Here is a 6,025-nt window from a genome sequence, read left to right as displayed (position 1 = left end):
GCCTCATCGCACACACTTCAGTTTGCGGCCACCCAAGTGACTCAAGAAGAGCTTTTTCACCTGGGATAATTCTCCCACTGAATTCATTGTCAAGAAACACAGAACACAGGTTATATTCAGCTCATTCTCTCACTTGCAGAAGGAATAAAACGAGCTCTGAAGGCAACTGGAACAACAGCATGATGCCTTAACAGTATGTTCAAAAAGATGCTTGAAGGCAGAAACGTGTGGTGCTATTCAGGCACCGTGCCTGCACTGAACCGTGTCAATGGGGCTATCTTTATCTGTAGCTATACTGACTGTACTTATCTGCTATACTTGCAGCTTGCAAGTGCAGCCATTTTGTGGGAATAAAACCCTCATAAATGAAGGTACGTAGTATCCTAAAGCATGCTTTCGATACTAAATTTCTAAGTGTAGTGGGAAGTCTGTATCCTTCCCTTCTTTGCAGTAGGCTTGCCAGAAACGGGTTGTGCTTGCAAGAAAACTGCACTTTGAGATGTAGAAGTCTCGCTGTTTTGAAAGACGCGGCCAGAGGACTTCTGGACTGAGAAGCTCTCCAAGGTAAAGACTTCCACTGCAAAGAAATTTTTCTTCCTCCTCATCCCATCTTGCGTTTCAAACTTGCATGGCCATAGCACCTGGTACGAAACCGACTAAAGGTTAAGTGCAGTGAGAAGCACTAGTGCTCTAATGGCCATTCCCTTTTTTGTTTTACAGCAGCAGCTGTATCTGCTTCGTTTCCGGAGAAGTCGCACGGTCACATGGCTACCAGTTTCGCACTCACCATAAACAGTGCGCAATTTTTTTTCACTTTCTTTCACTCACCACAAACAGCGCATAATTTTTCTTTCACTGTTCCACTGTGAAACTGCAAAAGCAAGACTTGCTTTTCTCTCCATGTCAAATGCAAGATTATGTCAGCATTGTTCTCGAATGTCAGCGTACACCCATCAGCATCTCAATATCAACTTTCATGTAGCAGTGGCCATGGCAAAGCACCTCTGTTTACATATGAAGAGGTTCGATTTTCAGTGTTGCTCAGAGGAGAAAGTGGGAAATGACAAATGGAGTGATGAGTACAGCCATGGTTAGAGAGTTAGGTTACCATTATCTCTGATTACGTAAGCACAAAGCTTGTCCAATAAAGGTAGCAACAAAGTTTTCAGCCTGTTTTCTACCTTATTGCTGTGCTCAGTTGATTCAAATACCCACTTAATTCAAATATTTTTTGTGGTCCCAATGACTTCAAATTAACGAGGTTTTACTGTTAACAGTTGGCCAAGGCTATAAACACAAGCTATGTTGGGGTAGCTCCATCAAAATGCCACATGTTAGTAGTCCTTCAAGGTATTATTATTGCAAATAGCTTTTGTCTTAATTATTGCTGAAGCTGCTGGGAATAGACTGATGCTGTGTGAAAAGTTAATTTTGAGCATGCATTTATGTGCTTTGTTTTTATGGCTTCGAAAATGTCGCTGCGTAGTCAAGATGACCAAGTACAGTAAAGGCTCGTTAATTCGGCCCCTGCTAATTCAGAAATCCAAGTAATTCGAACTGCCAGCTCGGTCCCGGCGAATGCCCATTCTAGCCTATGGTGTCAGACGCTCACCAATTCGGACACTACGGGTCTCATGTTGGTTAATTTGAACGGCTCCCAAGGGGAGGTCGCGTCCAGGTATGACTAGCGTAGCAAGAGATCTTTGAATCCGCCCTACTCAAAACCTGAGTTCCACGCTGCAGAGTCACTCGCACTCCTTTGACTAGCGCACGATGCCAAGCATGGCAGCAGACAGCCCAGTCTCCAAGAACAGTTCAGCCATATATTTTCGGTTTCCCGAGCTTCATGCCAGCCCGCGTGAAGCATTGTTTCGGATGATGATTGATGCGTCACTGATGTTTTATTTTAACGGGACAGCTTTAGAGCTGATGCTCGGAGGAAAAGCCATACGTGTTGTCAGATTAATTCAGGATTGGTCGGCAAAGGTCGTGACATCACACCACAGCCGACCAATGAATGCGAAGTATGACGTCCGACACGAGAGTCGAGGAGTTGGCAGGGTTACCAGCTGTGGGGCCAGTGGAGCGGCGAAGAAGTGCTTCTCAAAAAGAAACAGGCTCCAAGACACATGCATGCATACCATAATCGTTCTTGCGGAGTTGCTTAAGAGGGTTAAGTGACTTCTAACTCTATTATGCTCAGCTTCCCAAGTGTTCGTTATGAGTTTGCAAATTTTTTTTTTCTCGCTGACTTAGCACTGCTGAGCCATTTTCTTTGCTTCTGTTCGGGGGGGGGGGGTTCCTTCTTCCCGTGTGCCAAAACTGCGTGCTCATCACGTGCCGTTCTCTGTGCGGTGAAGCCTCCTCACACGCAAAAGTGCCACTTACGAGGGGTGTGATGAGGTAACAGTGGAGCTCCACTGTGAAGGTTGTGGGAAGCCCTTATGATTTTGGAGCAGTTCTGCTTCGATGGTCTTAACAGTATGCACGCAACAAAGTTTTGATGGAAACGTGAAAAATAGTCATTCCCGTGCTGTCCTCACCTCAAAAGCAGACAATTGTGCAGTCTTTCACCCAATAAACTTGCCATGATACAAGCAGTTCTTTATAGTCTTTTGGGAAATTTTGGATAATTCGAACATTTTTTCCGGTTCCTTGAAGTTCGAATTAACGAGTTGTACTGTAAATGAATGAATATGAGGCTTGGATGGTGAGGCCCAGCCGTGCTAGCACATTTTTAAACAAAAGTTCCAACTCCAGCATTTTGCGACCTTGGTGCACATGCATTTTTCCACACAACACCAAAGACAGTTTCATGACTTCACTTCCTTGCTAAGCTTTATTACATATTTATATATTACATGCAATTGCAAAGATACCTAGCCAAAAAAAAAAAAGGCACAGTGATGGAATTGGGAGAAAGCACAAAACACTTGCACATAATGAAAACAGCGCCTGCCCTCATCTCGGTGTTACGTGGTCAAATTGCTAGCCATTAACAATCACCTTATTAAATGCGTTCACCCAACCATGACACTTCATGGATCTTGCTGCAGTTAGACGCAATCATTTGAACCTCTACGTCATCAACCTGCCACCACACACAGGTATGCCACACAGGTACACAGCAGAAAAGTGCCACAAACGCAAACGCTAAACAAGAAACTTAAGCCAACACATCATCAATAAAAGCTGGTTGCAGTCTGCCACTTAACATTAGGAAACAGAGGTGCTAGGTAGACGATGGTACTGAGAACCAGTTATTTCATCAGACACTGTAAAGTTGAGTATTTACAAAAGGTTTCTTTGAATATTAACGTGAGAGACGTGAGGTTAGTAGCCAAAGGCTAATGAATGCAGCACCATATAAGACTACTTCAGGATCACAATGGAGAAAAGCAAGTCGGGACATCGTTTTTTTTTTTTTCTTGCTTGTCATGTTTTACAATCGGCACAAAATTTCAGGAATCATTCAGTCCCTCCTCCTCTGCACTTCTACAGATATGCTGCAACTCAAGCCCCAACAAAGCTGTTATGACCACTATCGACAGATTTGGCTCACATGTTAAGGAGAGCACAATTGTAATGTTTTTCGCAGCCACCAAAGTTCAAGCTCTTAATCCAGTAGTCCTATAGTACTACATGCCACTCTATCTTCCCCAGCATGAACAAAGCATATGCGCACAGATCCACACATACATAAAGCTCTTTCACACAACAGCCATTCAGTGAAATAACCCCGCTCTTCTTTTGCACACCGTAACTCAAATGGTATGTATGCACCTTTTGGTAAATTACAAGACAGTTGTCTGCCATTCCTTGCCAGCTAAGTGTTCCCGAAACACAGCGAACTTTTCCACTATGGCAAATTCTTAACATCCACAACAATAGGCTATATACATGAGTAGAAAGGAGTTACAAAGTCAACTTTACACAGCCACTTCTGCATCAGCCAAAACCATGCCACACTGAGATGCATGATATCCTCAACGTGTCAACTTCGCCTCATAAACCAGCAGCAGGAAGTTCCACTACACTCACAAATGACGTCATATGCAAAGGAGAATGGAAAAGCTTTCAGCTCAGTAAGCTTCGGGAAAGACAAGTTTAACTACTGTAACATACATGTATTTCCAGACAAGGTGGCTGCAATCACAGGAGCAATAAATTGGCAAAATCAAAAGAGCTATCAGATGCAGTACGTTTAGCTAAGTATGCTATGAACTTCTGTTAAGGACCACAGTTCACAATGTGTAGTGGCCAATTATGTGGCACATCCAAGGAGGGTGCCTATCTTGCTATCAAGCTTTCACAATAAGCTGCTTAGTCACACTGTCATTTTACCGCTACATCCACGCTGCACCATTTGTCTGTGACACTATATGTGTGTAAATATATGCCTTCAAACCTGAAATGTCTAGATTTATTTCACACCCATACAAGCAGGGTTTGCGATGTACACATAAATTAACGCTACTGCAATCTTGATTAATGCATCGATACTCAGGAGCAATAGAACACAGAGACAGTGACAAAGTTTACACCATGTCAGTGGCAGTTCACTACACAGCATGCCATGTTGTGTTATCAGTGTCAGTGGCAATGGCAGTTCATACTGCCACTGACATTGAAACACCACATAACATGCAGCTCAGTTTCATTCACATGCACACTCGTGCATTAGCTTGCTCTAAAGCTACATGAAGGTACCTTCTAGTGGCAACATGATTTCGAGAACAAATGCCACTTTTTTTTGTGCGCACAGTAAACCAATAAAGCCTGCACAAAACAAACACTTCAAAATGCTAGTTTTTGCTTTCTTGTGGCTAGCCTGACAAAATATGGTAAGCCATCCATGCGCTGCACATGAAAATGTGTTGCAAGTGTTGCACGTGCAGAGTTCATGCGCATCCGCGCACAGGACTGCCACATCGCTGCGTTGATGAAATTCTCCTGACAGTTCAAAGAGAAATTTCAATTATCTATCAATGCACATACTACATGTCTCCTAAACCCGGGACTTCTATGTACAAGATAAACAAAAGTTTGAACAACTGACACAAGGTCTTCAATATGCTCCGCTCAACTGTTTACGCAACACGCTATGGAGCAGTGCTGCCTCCTTTCAAGTGGCTTAAGGCAGTGCACACCGTCATCACAAGTGCAGTCCCCAGATGCACACGACTGCAAATATGGCGTAGTTTTATACTTTTCCAGAGCTCAGAGTCGTGCAAAGCATTTTTCCTCACTGTTGGCATTCACACTGTGCTAGTCGTGATAGAAGTACCACAGTACAAGAAGAAAGCTGATGGGACAAAAAAGAACCAGCCTTTTCCAATGATCTCGACACAGTGCTGTGAGACAGAAGTCACAACATGACCGCACATGAGTGCATTCCAAGCACTGCAAAGAAAAAGAAGCTGCAAAAGATTTTTTACACACTTTGCCCAGTCACTTCTGCAGTTCATGGCCAACAGCCACATGACATGACAGCGAGGTGCAAACCTTGGCCATGCAGTCTGCCGCTAGGCTAAAAACTTAATTTCCCATTTCTTCAGCTCTTCATTGAAGGCCTTAAGGGGGGACACTGGTCTTGAAAAGAAAATTTTATTAGTTTAGTCACAGTTATGAAATTTTCAGGGAACATGTATTTTTGTGCGCTGATTCTAGATATGTCATTTAATTTCGTGTAAAACAATTCCTTGAGCACTTATGCACTTTTTATGCAAGTATTTTGTGGAGAGTTTTGAAGAAAATTTGCTGCAGGAAACTCGCTGAAATGTATGCCCTTGGGTTCTCTTGACACCAAGGAATACAATAAGGGTAAAATTATCATTCTGGCTCTCATAGAACTTGAGTAATAGGGTACGGAAGCTGCAACTTCAGACACAGGAATACACATTTTCCTTCTCATTTCTGAAGCGACAACTTCAAAACTCTATAACTTAAGTTCTATGATAGGCAGGAAGACAATTTCACCCTTATTGTATTCCTTGGTGTCACGAGAATCCAATGGCATACATTT

This window comes from Amblyomma mixtum, chromosome 2 (genome assembly GCF_055824585.1).
Source record: "Amblyomma mixtum isolate Tamu chromosome 2, ASM5582458v1, whole genome shotgun sequence".
Lineage (NCBI taxonomy): Eukaryota > Metazoa > Arthropoda > Arachnida > Ixodida > Ixodidae > Amblyomma > Amblyomma mixtum.
The sequence above is the reverse complement of the archived record's forward strand: the minus strand, read 5'-3'. Positions refer to the sequence as shown.